The sequence below is a fragment of the Vombatus ursinus genome, unplaced genomic scaffold (assembly GCF_900497805.2).
Source record: "Vombatus ursinus unplaced genomic scaffold, bare-nosed wombat genome assembly UNPS02013004.1, whole genome shotgun sequence".
Classification (NCBI taxonomy): Eukaryota; Metazoa; Chordata; class Mammalia; order Diprotodontia; family Vombatidae; genus Vombatus; species Vombatus ursinus.
This window is the reverse complement of record NW_020952782.1, coordinates 23,469-40,482: the sequence shown is the minus strand read 5'-3', so window position 1 is coordinate 40,482 and position 17,014 is coordinate 23,469. Positions and strand designations below refer to the sequence as shown.

At 39.8% G+C, this 17,014-nt stretch overlaps 1 long non-coding RNA gene across 3 annotated transcripts in view; it reads left to right on the top strand.

Moving 5' to 3' along the window:
• Positions 1 to 1,002: 1,002 nt before the first annotated feature.
• LOC114040361 overlaps positions 1,003 to 17,014 on the top strand; it is a 39,101-nt gene continuing 23,089 nt past the window's right edge. Inside the window, exon 1 of one of the 3 annotated variants that reach the window (XR_003568771.1) lies at positions 1,003 to 1,107. This is a non-coding gene — a long non-coding RNA (uncharacterized LOC114040361). Of the gene's footprint in view, positions 1,108 to 10,221; positions 10,305 to 10,335; positions 10,434 to 17,014 lie in introns of those variants that run through there. The other 2 variants (XR_003568770.1, XR_003568772.1) reach the window with 2 other exon arrangements.

Below are 17,014 nucleotides of genomic sequence, written 5' to 3'. Positions count from 1 at the left end.
AAAGATGTGCTCAGACCCAATAGGCCCATGATGTCTGGACTGCCTTTTTCAAGACCATGGGGTGTGGGACTAGAGCTCCTTGTTCTTGTAGGTTTGGAAAGCTTTTCCTGAACCTTGATGGGGATGAGTAGTGTAGGGAGCAAGGTGATAAGACAGTCTTTCCTTGGGTATCTGATGGCCTTCTTTGAAGCAATTGCAGTACACAGATTATCAACCAGCCTGGTCAATTGGTCAGGAGGATAAATGGGTCAGAGATGGAAAGAGAGAGTACTAGAACCATCTTGCCCACAGTAGGCACTTCATTAATGTCTCTTTTAAAAAATTGACTTGAGTGTCCTCAGATTCATCTGGTTTAGTGCAGTCCTGCATCTTCATGATTCTGTTGTGCCTGGGCCAACCAAGAGATCACAGCCTGTCTAACAGCGTTGAACGCCATTCATCAACAGATATTTGAGTGCTTATAACATGATCAATAGTGCCTTGTTGCCAAGAGATTGTGAGGGCCTGAACTAGGCTCTGCCTGAAGAGATTGACTAATCTATTTGGATGGGATTTAACAGGCATAAATTAAGTGATATGCAAGGAGGCTCTAGCAACTGGAGAACTAAGGAATATCAACCAAGCATGATTCTTTCTTGCCTTTGTTGGTATTTTGCTTCTTTTAAAATGTGAATTCTATAGAACACATGTTCTATAGAATGGTGGGCTGTCTAGTTTCACTTAACTTAAACATTGAGTGTCAAGTAATAATACTGTGATATGCCCATAGCAGTAGGGATAGGCCTAGAGATGCTGGCTCAGGATAAGGGATATCTGAATATCCCTGGTGTTCTAAAAAGCTTTACTATTCATTGGCATGCATTGATTGAGTTCTTATTCTGTGCCCAGAATTGCTAGGTGCTGCAGGGGATACCAGAGGATATATCACCAGTGCCCCACCCTTATGGGGATTATAACTGTTAAAGAGAGAACTGATTCTTACTGGTTTTTATCCTCAGCTTCCCTTTACAATGCTGGCCTGGACTAATCTTCTAACAGCCTGAGGCAAAAATGAACCGGAACGCGTCAGTGGTTTGGAACCTCATCACTGTGTCTTGAATTCAAGAGGTGGGCAGGCTTTCATTGCCTCTTTAATGGACCAATAAAGGATTTGTTAATCTCTTTGAACATAGGGTTAGTTAACCATATGTTGTGAGTAGAATCAGGCCCAATATTATAAATAGAAAGGACATTGTAAATATTGCCTTTCCAGATGGGTCTGTCTTTAGGCAGCATTACATAGGCTAGTCACTTAGCCTCCATTAGCTTCCTTAGGGGTAAAAATGAAGGGATTGGATTTGGTGACCCCTGTAGTCCCTTCTGCCTCTAAATCCATAATTCTGTAATCCTATCTAGAATTGTAGATAGATAGAGCGGGAAAGTTGGGGAACATAACAGTTTAGTAGACCGGGCTAAAGCAAGCTATGACTTAATAAGGAAGCCCCCTCAAAGAGTTCTGCACATCATTTCCATCTTCAGGGCCACCCAAGATTCTCCAACAATATATCCAGGGGAGAGGTAAACCACATACTTGAAAAAGTCATATGGAAAAATGGTATTATAGAATTGGAAGGGACTTGGAGATCATCTCTGCCAGGGATTTTTAACCTTAATATATGCCTCTCTGGCAATCTGATGCAGCCTGTGTGTCCTTTCTTAGGATAATGTTTTTCAATGCATAAAATGCAATACATAGGATTACAGAGGAAATTAATTCTTCAAATATAGTTATCAATATGTGTGTGTATACACACACACACAAGGCTCATGGACAACCATGAGCCCGCAGACTCATTTTACAGTTGAGAAGACAGCCCTGGAGAGGTAACAAGACTTGTCCAGGGTCATAGTTAGGATCTCCCTAAATCCCAATTCAATGTTCTTCCCATTCTGCTGTGTGTCCTCTGGCCCTAACATATTCTGATTTCAATAGGAGCGTTTGTTCTTCATGACTTGGTTACTAAAAAAATAATCATTCCTCCAGCTTAAACCTTGCTGGGTGTGATGCCTTCATAGAACATGAGAGTGAATTTGTGCAACCTAGTTAAAGGTGAGCTGTTATGAAAATCTGGATTTGGAATTCAGACAGATTTTTTTCTCATATCAAGGAGATTTTCCTTTTCTAAGTAGGAAGTTCAAGGGAAGAAGATGTTGTTTAATTATTTTTTAGTCGTGTCTGACTCTTGGTAACTCCATTTGGGGTTTTCTTGGCAGAAATACCACAGTGGTTTGCCATTTTATAGATGGGGAAACCACTGCCGTATTTCTGCTGAGAAAGTTAAGTGACTTGCCCAGGATCACACAGCTAGTAAGTGTCTGAGGCCGGATTTGAACTCATGAAGATGAGTCTTCTTGTCTCCAGGCCTGGCATTCTATTCACTTTGCCACCTAGCTGCCGCAAGGAGATAGAGAATGAAACAATTATTCCTGTAGAACTGTCTTATCAGTTTTCAGCCATGGGGCATGCAGTTTGGTGTTTCTCTGACATAAAATCATGTCGAGCTAGTTATAGGTCCAGCCTGGGCTGGGGAAGCAGCTTAGGTCTTCTTTTTTTTTTTTTTTAACTTTGAATTTCAAATTTTTTTGTTTTTTATCATGAAGGTCACCCTTCAATCCCTTGCCTAGGGAATTGTTCTTTGGAGCACAGAACTTCTGCAGTGAATAAATATTTGTCAAATTTGAGTCATTTGGAGACTGTAAGAGAGAGAGAAGGAGGGAGCCTTTTGCCTGAGGGATGAGGGAGAGGGCTTCATAGAAGAGGTGACAAATGAATGTGACTTTGGAGGAAAGGCAGAGCAACCCCAGATGGGGTAAAGTCCAGTAGAGTCCATTGTAGTCATGGGGCATGGGAACGGCATTAATTAAAGATACAGAGACAGAGCAGAGCAGGACACAAGAATGTCAGCCAGGGAATGGCTAAAATGTAGACTATGTGAAGGGGCTTGGTGTAAGACAAGGCTGAAAAGGTAACTAAGTGCCAGATTGTGGAGAGCCTTGAATGCCAGGATTGAGAATTTATATTTTAATAAGCAATGGGGAGGCACTGATTATTTTGAAATAGAGAAATGATGAGATAACAGCAGCCCACTAGGGTAATTGACAGATCACTTGAAAGGCAGGCAACATTTTAATTTCAAGATTAATTCCAGACCCTGTGCCATGGAGTTGTTTAGCACTGTTATTCCTTATTTTGAACGTGCTAAATGGTTTTTATCTTATCGTAGAGTGAACAGGTGTGAGCATGGTGCTGTTTCGGTCAAGACCTATATCTTGTCACTGGTTTGGGGAATAGTCATTCCTTTTTACCAAAGTAGGTGCTTTTTTGAGTCAAAACCCCACTGTTGTACATGTGGAGTATCATCTGTTGTTTGTTGGTACAGAAGAAATAATATTGGGTCCCTGCCAGTAAAAGGTTATTACTCCCCCCACCCCCCCCACCCCATATGTCTTTCTAATGTAAATTTTTCAGAATATGTTTCATTTTTCATTTTTTGTCTTTTACCAGAGCACCTGCAGGAAGCTGAGTTATTTACTTTTGACATAATTTTTTTTTAAAGTGTCTTTATTCCCTATGCTCTGCTAAGATAGCCATTAGAATGTAAATGTCCATACTGTGGGTTTTCTGGTATCCATAGATAACATGCCCTATGCAAACCCATGTACTGGGTGTATATCAGATTTTGTGAGATTCTGGGTTGAGCTCTGTCATTTTCTTTTAAAAATTGGTAACTTATAAATTGTGTAGCAGAAAGAATTCAGCTTAAGTAAAAATGAGATTGATTTTGACAGTGTCAGTTCTTGAAGATACCAAAAATAATGTTGTGGTTTTTTTTTTTCCTCTCACTTGGAAGACACAATGACATTGCCAAAGAATTGAACTTGTAAGACACAGGAATCATAGGATCATGTAGAGAGAGATGGAAGGGCCCTCAGAAGCCAACTAGTGTAACATCTTGGTTTTACAGATGAGAAAACAGGACAAGGGAGATGAGGTGCCTTGCTCCAGATCACACAGGTAGTTTCAAAGGCATGATTTGAACCCATTTCTTTTGATTGTAAAACCAGTGCTCTTTCTAGAATTTACCAGAATTTAAAGACTTTAAAGAATCTCCTCCCTTCTCCCCCACCAAGGTCGTTATTTAGCCCCTGATCAGTCCTGGGAATACAGTAGAAAGAACAATTGATTCTGAGCAATCAGAAGACCTGAGTTCAAATCCTATCTCAGAGACTTACTATCTGTGTGACCTTGGATAAGGAATTTAACCTCTCTGTGCTTCAGTTTCCTTATTTGTAAAATGAACTTTTTTTATTGGCATCCTTCCCAGTGTCTTTAAATATGCTCAAGTCTCCTTTATCCTTTAAAAAAAAAAAATCCTTTCCTCCACCTTTTGGCTTTTTAAGCTGTAATGCTATCATTCTTCTCCCCTTTGCTGCCAAACCTCTAGGATGGGTAGTCTACACTCTTTGTCTATACTTCTTACCTTCTTTATCCCTTTGCAGTGTTATCTGACTTTCTCCAGACTCTTCCTTCCAAAGATGCTATTAATGACTTCCTTACCACAGTTTTAGTTTTTGCCTTCATTGATCCCCTGCAGCATTTGGCATTGTTAACACCCCCTCTTTTTTTTCTTTTTTTAAATAATCTCACCTCTTTTGACTTCCATGACACTCTATTCTTGCTCCTTAATTTCCTCTGTTCCTTAAATATGTAATGACACTGCCCTCCACCCCCTCAGTCCCCCAGATGCTGTTTTTTGCTCTTTTCCTCTCTAGATTGTCTGATTTGATGTTACTCCCGTGGCTTCCAGTTATCACCCCTATCCAAATGACTTCTAAGTCTGACTCTCCAACCCAGACCTGTCCACTGAGCTCCAACATCACTCTGCTTGTCAACATCCAAATATTGGTCATGACAGTACTAATTAGCTTTTTCTGAACTTTTTTCCTTTCTGCCTAGCAAATTCTGCATTGTATCCAGATCTATTTGATTGTAAGTTCCTTGAGGGCAGCAGTTTTTTCTTATTATAACCCCAGTACCTAGTCCAGTGTCTTTACCACTTAATAAATATTGGATTGAATTTGTTATTTTATTGGATTGTTCAACTTACAGTTAATTGAGAGCCAGTGAAGGTTATGGAAAAGAATCATAAGGTGATCAGAGTGACTGCATTAGCAAGATTACTTGAGCAGCAGTGAGAGAGATGGATTGTAGAGAGAAGGCCTAAGGCAACATTGCAGAAGAGGCGCTACCATAGTCCAAGACCTTCAAGAGGGTGGTTGCAGTAAAGATGGATGGATGTGAGAGACACCACAATGGTATCGCTGGTGCCTTATACACAATGGGCGTTTAATCAATGTTTATTGAATTCAGGGTCTGCTAACTTTAAAAAAAAAATGGACAACTATTTCAATGTAATTGAGTTCTTTTGTAATTCTTTGTATTGTATCTTATGCATTTAAGAACATTATTCTGAAAAGGGGTCCATAGACTTTCATGACACAAAGAGAGTGAGAATTCCAGGACTGGAGGAACAGAGGCTTACCAAGAGAACCTGGACAAGAATCACGTCAGAGGAGCAGGCATGGATGGTGCTGTTGGAGGAAGTAGCCCCCTTAATAATACACAGCTCCATCCAAGCACTGAATCCTCAATTAAGCTTCTTTATTCAAATGACTCAAGGAGGAATTGTTGAATCATACTGTTGATGAGCTGTTTGGACAGAAGAATAGTATTTTAAAGAGAGGTCTGGAGAGTTTAGATTTTCAGATGCTTGAGGAACCATTAAGGCAAAAGTGGAGGGTTTGCATTGTATGGGTGTGCAGAATGCCTGTGGCTTTTTTTGTTGTGTGGCTTGGTGAGATTCACTGCCCTCAAAAAAGCCTTTCTGTACAGCCTGAACTCTGTAGCATCTCCAGTGCCATCTCTGCCCTAAAGACCAAAGTCTTGTAGCAGCTTTGATGTGTGTAGGTCAATTTATTTGAAGCCGGCTGAGATTCGAATAGAAATGACTCAAATGGAAATGATGACTGCAGGTATCGGAAGCTGTCTAGTCGTTGCTGTTTCTTGAATTAAGTTGTATCTGAGTTTCTTGTATTCAAGGAGTCAAGTGCATGGAAAGGTTTCCTGTGTCTGGCTACCTAAGGTCTTGAAGAGTAACCTTACCTTGAAATGGAGCACCCTAGTGCTTTCAGAGAACCAGAAGGGACTTTGACCATGGCTCAGGCAGGTTTGCATTCAAGCTATTCTAGGAGGCTAAACCCTGTTCCTGTAAAGCTGATTCTTTAAATCGCTAATGAAATAACCAAAGTTAGGGTCCTTTTTGTATTGCCTTAGAGATCCCATGGCACTCAGTTCTTTGTCTCCTGTGTTTATATCTCTTCCCCTATGTCTTCATAAAGCTAAAGGCTCCCATTGAAACTATTCCTTGGCTCTGGTACTCTCTATAATGTACTTAAAAGACAGGGTAGGATGTAGGTAGGAGAAGAGAAGGATAGAGTGAATAGTGTAACCTAACACTGATAGCAGCAATGAGCTGGTCCTGGGCAAGCCTCAGTGAGGAGATGGGTCTGAGTGGAGCAGTGGAATGAGAAAAGAAGGTGGGTCGGTAGGAGGAGGCCCAGTTTTATCCCTCACAGAGTAACCTGAATGAAGGAGGCATGAACTCCATGGCCTCTCAAAGGTCTAACCGTGTCTGTTCTAATTGAGCAGTTGGTGGGTGGTTTTGTTTCCATATATAGCTAATAGATGTTTTTGTTTCTTCTGCTGCTGACCTCCAAGTACTTTTCTGTCGGTCTTGTGCGTTGGGCAGAGATAATTTCCTTGTGACTGAATAACTCTTAAGCTTTGGGATAGTCCTGGCAGTCAGTAACCAGAGTGTCTCTGAGTGGGTGGTGTCTGTGTTAGAAATGGGTGGAGGAAGGAGCATTTAAAAAGCTGTAACCCATGGCCCAACCCGAAGCTACTCTAGAAAAATCTCCAAGGACAGTTGCCATTTGACTTCTCTCTGGGTTTCCCCCAATGCAGTCCTAGCCCCTCTTGAAGCACTTTAGGTAGCAATGCCTATGGCTAAAACACCCTTTATTTTATACTCTTCCCCCCCCCCAAAAAAAATATTGTCGGGTGGTATAATTATCCTTGCATAATCATAATTTTAGTTTTACATTTAAATTAAGGATCTAAATTTTGACAATTTGGTCCATAGATAATCTAATACACTTTCTGGTCAGTAAAGATGATTTTGTAAACATCATGGCAGATTGTATGTCTTGATCTCTGGAAGGACAGATTTTCCATTGTTCATCAGACTTGCATTCATGCCCACTCATAAAATACTACTTTAGATACTTTGGAAAATAGAATGATATGAGAGACTAAAGCTCAGTGAATTCGTCTGGAAAGGTTCCATGGAGAAGGTGAGTGAGTCCTAAAATTCTGAAGGTGAGGAACATTAATTTGGTAGAGACAGGTATGGAGGTGTGTGGCAGCAAGACATGTGGGAGGAACTGGTATGTTTCTTGATTCGGGGACTGGAGACAGTGAAGCATAACACAGGTAGACATGCTAGAAACATTTGGAGGAAATGGACGGAATAAGCATTTATCAAGCTCCTACTATGTGCCAGGCACTGTGCTAAGTATTTGACAAATATTGCCTCATTTGGAGAACACACCTTTGCTGAAGTGGGACAATCTGAGTACTTATGCCATCCAATATAGAAAATTAAAATAAACTTGATGCACTGCCCTTCCAGATGTGGAGATGGGTTATGATGCCATTTAGGTTAAGTGACAGTACTTGATGGCAGACCTCAAAGCCTATGATGAATGTGAATGGTCATTGGTTAGTAACCCACATAGGGTCCATCGGTCAAAAAATTAAAAGGATTAAATTTCCTGGCCGCTTCCAGAAAAAAAAAAATGTTTCAGACCTAGACTGGCTTTATTGAGGACTGGTTTATATGATGAATCTGACGTTCACATTTGCTCTTAATTCTTGTACCCAATAGGTGGGAGCATATGGGCAGTGTATCTCCCCACATCTGGAAGGGGAGGGAGTTAAGTTTTAATTTTCTATATGAATGGCATAAGTATTTACAATGACTCATTTAATTATTACTTTTACATCTTCCCCCTCTCTGTTGTGTTTTGGGTTGTTTGGAAAGCTTGTGGCAGTGGTGGGAGGGTAGTGGCATGGTGCTGAAAGGACGAGACCTATGTTTGAAATAAGAAATTAATCTCTACTTTTTCAGTTACCATTGCAGTGGGAACAAATGTTGTGTTAGCATTCATCAGCAGACATGGACATTTATTTACCAGCTATTTAATGACGACTTTTTGATGGGGTAGCTCATAAAACGAGGGGTGAAAGTACTGTCTGACCAAACCTTAGCTTCCTTAACATCACTGCACTCTATGTCAACTCTGATTTAGAGCCATTTTCTTAAGAGCCATCATGTGAACATCATAGCCGTGGAAGGGAGAGACACAGTGCAGAGAGAGACACAGCTTGAAATTAGAGACCTTGGGAACATAGGTGAAGAAATCACAAATTCATGTTCCCATCATGGCATGGAAGTGGGCAAAAAGAGGTGGTGTGATTGAATTGAAAGAACCCTGTATTTTGATGTCCAGAGGCCTCAGTTTTAGTTCTGGATCTGACTTGGTCACCTCTGGCAAGTTACAGAATTAGAAAATTTGAGGTTTGGAAGCAGCCAGCTTATCCAACCAAGACATGAAAGAAAATCCCCACTTATATAACTTACCTGAAAAGTGGTTATCTAGTTTTCTGCCTGAAAAGCTTCAGGAGAGAAGAGTTCACCACCTTTTGAGGCATCCCATCCCACTTTTGGAGAAGTTGGGAAGTTTTCCTGGACACTAAGTCTGAATTTGGCTTCTTTTTAATTTTTACACCCTGCTTTAGGTTCTGCCCTCTGAGGCCAAGCAGAGAAAATATAATCCTTTCTTCAAACATGATAGCTCTTCAGATACTTGAAGATTAGTTCTCATCCCCTCTCAGCTTTCTCTTTTCTAGGCTAACCATGCCCAGTTCATGTATGACCTGGGCTCAAGGCCCTTTATCCTACTGCTTGTCTTCTAGACATATTTCAGCTCATCAGTGTCCTTTTAAAACTTTGGTACCTATAAACAAATGTGGTGCTCTAAATGGATTCTCGCTTCACTAGTTTCCTCTTTCCTCTTCTATAAAATGAGGGGGGTCAGCCAGATGATTTCCACTGTCCCTTGTAGATATAACATTCTATAACTTTGCCCATATTTTGTAGGAGTGAAATCAAACATAGAAGAGGGGGTGATTTGGTCAGAATGTCTGGATTAGAATCCAGGTCTCGACTTCTGGTGTAGGAAATTATACCACTCATTCAGGTGGTTTTCAAATCATTTAAGGTTTTACATTTTTTCATGTGCTTCTACGTGATGTAGCATTATTTGGAGATCTGGAGAGAGTAACATAAGTACAAATTAACCATATCTGCCATATATTTTTCTTTCAAGGAGCAAAGAATGGAAAGAGTCCTGGATTTGAAGAGGACCCTAGTTCAAACCCTACACCTGCATTTGCCACCTAATATGATATTGGGCAACTCATAGTTTCCTCATCTGTAAAATGAGGGGATTGGTCTAGATAACCCCCTAAGGCCCTTTCTGCTCAGTTGTTTTTTTTCAGTTGTGCTCAATTCTTTTGTGACCCCATTTGGGGTTTTCTTGGCAAAGATACTGTAGCGGTTTGCCATTTCCTTCTCCAGATCATTTTACAGATGAGGAAACTGAGTCAGAAAGGGTTAAGTGACTTGCCCAGGGTCACATAGCTAGAGGTTGGATTTGAACTCATGAAGATGAGTCTTCCTGACTCCAGTCACTCTCTCCATTGAGCCATCTTCTAACCCTAAATAAATGATCCTATGATCTCTGTCCCGTGACACCCTAGGATTTCTGTGGAATACAGCTCCACAGTCACCCGCCTGAGTTGACTTTGCCAATTGTTTAAATAGATTGATACTACCAGCATTCACTCTGAAACAAGATTTTCTTGTAGCATCAGCACTGGGAAAATCATCTCTGTTAAACTCCACTCGCTTCCCACCTATTTCGAGGCTGCCATTTTCTTCCTAAAATACCTTCCTCTTGGGTCTCCACTCCTACATTTTTTTTTTTTTTTTTTGCAGAGTCACAGGATCCTGAATCCCCAGGCAGAGCTTTTCCTGGGCTCTGTGATGATGGTGGAGGCTTCTACCTAGCTGGTGACCAAGGTGGTCTGGTGCTTCCTCCCGCACTGTGTAGAAGAGGATGCAGCTGTAGAAAACAAAAATAGTCTTGTCAGATTTTTTTAAACGGGTCCATCTGTCTGCAGAGAAGTGGGTGGAGGAGGAGAGCCTGTAGTGAGTTGGTGTGTCTTAAAGGGACCATTTTGAAGCCCCAGATTTGTTAGTGATCGGAAGACTTTGGGCCTTTCTTCTGTGCTGACCCAGGGATTCTTCAGAGAAAAAAATATCCAGTATTATGCATGTGATTATGTTTTGGGAATGAAATAACCTTTACCTGTCATAATGCACATTGGCAGACATCTCTGAGCATGTAGCAATCACTTCCCCCTGTTTATACTTATTCCAATTTACATTTTTCCCCTTAGGATCATTACATTTCTTTTTCTCTGAACACATTACATTGTCCAAGCTTTCGTCTTCTCCGGGGGTGGAGTACATATTGCTAAGCCTTCCTTCCTTGGCCTGGCAGTCAATGCTTTCCACAGTCTAACTCTAACCGACCTTCCAAATTTACTTCATACTACTTTTCCTTGATTCATTCGACACTCTATCCAAACTGGATTCACTGCACTCCTTTCTCAGCCTGCCTTTCTGCTTCTATTGTTGAATCATTCATTTGTGTCTGACTTTTCATGACCCCATGGACCCTAGCATGCTGGTGCTGTCCATGGGGTTTTTTTACAGAGATACTGGAGTGGTCTGCCATTTCCTTCTCCAGCTCATTTTATGGATGAGGAAACTGAAGCAAACAGGGTAAAGTGACTTGCCCAGGATCACACAGTTAGCAAGTGTCTGAAGTTGGATTTGAACTCAGGTCTTCCTGACTCCAGCCTTAGTGCTCTATCCACTGAGCCCACATAGCTGCCTCCTTCCGCCTTTCTACACACGTATAAGTTGTCTCCATCTATATTTCCGCCTGTTGAAATCTTATTCTTCTTTGAAAGCTCAGCTTAGGTGCCACCTTCTCCATGAAGTCTTCCTTGATCAAATACTGCCTCCCACTGAAGGCGATCTTTCCATCTTCAGGTTTTCTTATAGAACTTTGCCTAGGTCTGTATATTTGATAGCTCTAATTAGAACAGAAGCTTCTTGAGGACAAAAACCCATGTCTTCTATTAAATCAGTTATTTTTTATTAATTTATTTTGATTTATCAACAATCACTTCCATAAGCTTTTGAGTTTTACATTTTTCTCCCTCTCTCTCCCTCCCCAAGACAGCTTGAAATCTAATATAGGCTATACATATATACATTCCTATTAAACATATTTTCACATTAGTGATATTGTAAGGAAGAATTAGAACCAATAAGAGGAACCATCAGAAAGAGGAAATAAAACAGAAGGAAAAAAAATAGCAAATAGTATGCTTTGATCTGCATTCAAAATCCATAGTTCTTTCTTTGAATGTGGATAGCATTTTCCATCATGAGACCTTTGGAGATGTCTTAGATCCTTGTGTTGCTGAGAAGGGCTAAGTCTATCAATGTTAGTCATTGCACAGCATGCTGTTACTGTGTACAACGTTGTCCTGGTTCTGCTCACTTCACTCAGCATCAGTCCATACAAGTCTTTCCAGTTTTTTCTGAAGTCTGCCTGCTCATCATTTCTTATAGCACAGTAATATTCCATTACATTCATATGCCACAGTTTGTTCAGCCATTCCCCAATTGATGGGCGTTCCCTCAATTGCCAGTTCTTTGCCACCACAAAAAGAGCTGCTATAAATATTTTTGTACATGTGAGTCCTTTTCCCATTTTTATGATCTCTTTGGGATACAGCCCTAGAAGTGGTATTGCTGGGTCAAAAGGTATGCACATTTTTATAGCCCTTTGGACATAGTTCTAAATTGCTCTCCAAAATGGTTGGATCATTTCACAGCTCCACCGACAATGCATTAGTGTTCCAATTTTCCCACATCTTCTCCAACATTTACCATTTTCCTGTTTTGTCATGTTGGCCAGTCTGATGGGTGTGATGTACCTCAGAGTTGTTTTGATTTGCATTTCTTTAATCAATAGTGATTTAGAGCATTTTTTCATATGACTATATATGGTTTTAATTTCTTCATCTGAGAGCTGCCTGTTCATATCCTTTAACCATTTATCAGTTGGAGAATGACTTGTATTCTTATAAATTTGACTTAATTCTCTATATATTTTAGACATGAGGCCCTTATCAGAGACACTGGTTGTAAAAGTTCTTTCCCAATTTTCTACCTTCCTTCTAATCTTGGTTGCATTGGCTTTGTGTAAAAACTTTTCAATTTAATGTAATCAAAATTATCCATTTAGCATTTTGTAATGTTCTCTATCTCTTGTTTGGTCATGAATTCTTCTGTTCTCCATAAATCTGATAAGGTAAACTATTCCTTGCTCTTCCAGTTTGCTTATAGTATCAGCCTTAATATCTAAATCATGAACCCATTTTGACTTTATTTTGGTATATGGTATGAGATTTTGGTCTATGCCTAGTTTCTGCCATACTCTTTTCCAGTTTTCCCAGCAGTTTTTGTCAAATAATGAGTTCTAATCCCAGAAGCTAGGGTCTTTGGGTTTATCAAATAGTAGATTACTATAGTCATTGAGTACTGTGATTTGCATATCTAACCTATTTCACTGATCCACCACTCTATGTCTTAGCCAGTACTAAGCAGTTTTGATGATTGCTGCTTTATAATACAATTTAAGATCTGGAACAGTTAGGCCACCTTCCCCTGCATTTCTTTTCATTAGTTCCCTTGATATTCTGGACCTTTTATTCCTCTAAATGGATCTTGTTATTATTTTTTCTAACTCTATAAAATAATTTTTTGGTAGTTTGATTGGTATGGCACTGAATAAGTAAATTAACAGGTAGAATTGTCATTTTTATTATATTAGCTTGGCCTACCCATGAGCAACTGATGTTTTTCCAGTTCTTTAGATCTGATTTTATTTATGTGGAAAGTGTTTTCTAATTGTGTTCATATAGTTCCTGGGTTTGTTTCAGTAGGTAGACTCCTAAATATTTTATAATGTTAGTAACTTTAAATGGAATTTGTCTTTCTATCTCTTGCTGTTGGGCTTTGTTGGTAATATATAGAAATACCAATGGTTTATGTGGGTTTATTTTATAGTCTGCAACTTTGCTAAAGTTGTTTATTATTTCAAGTAGTTTTTTACTTGATTCTCTAGGATTCTCTAAGTATATCATCATGTCATTTGCAAAGAGTGATAGCTTTGTTTCTTCTTTGCCTATTCTAATACCTTTAATTTCTTTTTCTTCTTTTATTGCTAAAGCTAATGTTTCCAGTACAATATTGAACAACAGTGGTGATAATGGATATCCTTGTTTCACCCCCGATCTCATTGGAAATATTTCTAGCTTGTCTGTTACATATGATGCTTGCTGAAGGTTTTAGGTAGATGCTACTTATTATTTTAAGGAAGACTTCTAAATCAAATAGTTCTTGTGAAAGCATTCTCCATCTGGATATAAGACAGTGGCTTTTACATGGAAGATACTCAATAAGTTGTGAGCAATTTACAAAGAACGTTTCCGCTAATTGAACCCAAGGGATGGAGTGTTGAATGGGGAGAGGAATATTGTGACTTGTTAAAGGCTGGGTTCCAAAGTGTGTATACCTCAGAAAGGGGGTTAGAAAATCAAGCACCTAAATATTTATCCTCTACCAAGTAGACTGTCAGCTTCAGTTGTGTATAGCAGGGAAATTCCAGCCCCTCACCCTGGCTTTACAAAGATTTGCCTTGTGAAGCCCTTCCCTTTTGAAGTCCTGAATTTCATTTAGTGAATAGCAAAGTTTAATGCGAAAAATAATGGATGGAGCAGGGTTGTCCATCTTGCTGCTAAGTGGCCTCATGTCCCAGTGTCTGTATTTTAAGAGGAATTGAATCATCTGCTAAGAAGGGAGGGTGACTGACGATAATTACCTTTGCTCAAGGGACTGTGGTTCAAAAGAAAGAGAGCCTGGGACTGACTGGGGTTCTTTTTCCACTAACTCATGGGAGATCTTATGCAATTGATTAACCGTCCCTGCAGTGCACCCATCCCAATTTCGTAGTCAGTGTGGAGTCTGATGAAGGAATGTATATGAAATATTCTTCCCCACAACTCTCGGTAGAAAGGTCTCCTATGCTAACAAATTATTTCATTAAGCTCTCTTTTGCATTCTTGTGGGGATGCATTGTCAAGAGTGAAAGAATGTAAATTGCAAGAAGTAAATTAGGATTTTTGCAATTTTAGTTAATAGGTGATATCACTTTTCTCCTTGGCACCTCAATAGCAGCTGTTATTTGTGAAGTAGACTGAGTAATTTAAATGAGTTTTCACCAGTTGTAACTTGGGGATTCCTATCTTAGAAGGAGCAGAGTGAAATATAAATTAGCTCTTTTTGTGACTTGTGATCTGAGTGCTCCCAGGTTGTAGCTGTCCCTTAACTGACTTAGTACTGTTGCCTACTATCATCTGCCCTTTCTTTTTCCATTCTTAATTTCTATTTGGTCATGCCATTCTGTTTTGTACCATCTATGAAAGCCTGTAGAGATTCAAGATTAGGGTATTTTTACACAGTAGTTTGCCTGTCATGTTCTAAACATGCCCATCTTGTCTTCTTGTGATCTTGTCGGGTAGCACTTGGGATTGCTAGTGGTAACAGTTTGTGGGGCTAAAAATTAAAGACCCTGAAAATGAAATTCCCTTACTCCCCCTGCCGCATCTCCTCCAGCTCTGTTGAGATGTAGAGGATGGCACCTGTAATGGCTTCCAAGAAGTAATAGGCTCATGTTACTTTTTTTTTCAGTCATGTGTGACTCTTCATGATCCCATTTGGGGTTTTCTTGGCAAAGATACTGGAGTGGTTTGCCATTTCCTTCTCCAGCTTATTTTACAGTTGAGGAAACTGAAAGAAACTGGGTGAAGTGACGTGCCCAGGGTCACACATCTCGTAAGTGTCTGAGGCCAGATTTTAAACTCAGGAAGATGCCTGACTCCAGGCCTGGCACTTTCTCTACTCACTGCACACCTAGATGCCCTGTGGGCTCATAGGATCATAGATTCAGAGCTATAGGGGACTTCAGAGGTCGTTTTTTATTTTATAGATGAGGAAACTGAGGCCTAGAGATGTAGTGACTTGCCCAAGGTCAAGGAGGTAGTAATTGTCCAAGCTGAGATTGGAACCCTTACCCTCATGACTACAAACTCCAGTGGTTCTATTACTGTACCATGTATTCAGAATCCTCTTCTGCCAGTAAGATGAGACTTATGCTTGGAAAAGAGTTCTGGTTTGGGGTATAGTGGGGCATCTTGATTTGGTTCTTGAGCCCCTCACTGTTTTCTGTTTGGTTTTGTTTTGTTTTTTGTTTTGTTTTGTTTTGTTTTTGCTTTCCTATAAGGCTCCCATTTCAACTTTTACAGTTTTCTTTCTTATGTGTATTGAACAGAACTCATGAAATAATTCTGTAAAATCAGGCAAGCAGGACTGATTGTTGAAACTCTGGCCCTGTTTTCATGAGTCATTAATATATCCGCACTGCAATCCAGAAACTTAACCGAAAGGACAGTAGGGAAGGAGGGTTTTCGGTTGTGTTTCTCTGGTTGGTTTGGACATCCTCCACTGATTCTCATTAACTCCTCACCGACTTGATGAAACCCTGCATGCTGATTGCTCCTACTTTTGGCTTTTTCATTGAAATACCCTAAACAAAAATAAGTCCTTGGACCTCCATCTGTTGATGTGACAAGTAAAATACACATCATTTTTTGAGTAACCTGAAAGAAGCCAACCGGTGTTGGAGGTTTGTAATTTGCATCTGGGCTTACAAATTCAAGCCAGGGGCTAAATCTCCCCACCAATCCTCCCAACCCCCCAACATTGAGTACCCACATATTTCTTGGAAGTCATTATTGGTAGTGTTTCAGAAATTTGACAAGTGTTGAAGGTATTGGAGTCACGTGTGCTTTTTAAATAAAGGAAATCTATTTGAGAACTAGATTTTGAAAGGTGGTGGTGACTTGCACAATTGAACAATCCTCTTTATCTTCATGCAATGATTCTTGGAAGAGGGAGAGAAAAAATAATATAGAATTTATAATGATGCTTTCCCTTTCCTCATCTGAAAAAATGGAGATGATAATACACCACCTACCTCACAGAATTGGTGAAAAGTAAAATACTATATTCTAATTTTTTCCTAATTTTTTTTTTTTTTTGGCTAGGCAATGGGGTTAAGTGACTTGCCCAAGGTCACACAGCTAGTAAGTGTTATGTGTCTGAGACCAGATTTGAACTCAGGTCCTCCTGAATCCGGGGCCAGAGCTCTATCCACTGGGCCACCTAGCTGCCCCTATATTCTAACAATAATAAAAATAATCATTGCTATTATTACCCCCAATATAATGATTCCAAATTCTGTCCTCATTGGTAGCGCCACTTGTTGTGTGTTCCCCGCCCCCCTCCCTGGGAGAAATGAGTTGTATCATCCTGTTTTCTGTTATTAAAGGAAACTCAGTACTTAAACATCCGAATTTTTAGAGCAAATAAGTTGAGGTGAGGAGGCTTCTTTACCTTATAGGAAGGTTCACTTCAGGTGTTTTTGAAAAAGTGGACCTCTGTTGCATTTCTAATTTGATTCAGTTTATGAAACTTTTTTTTTAAAATACACATTTTATCTAGAAAATGCCTTCCTGTATAAATTG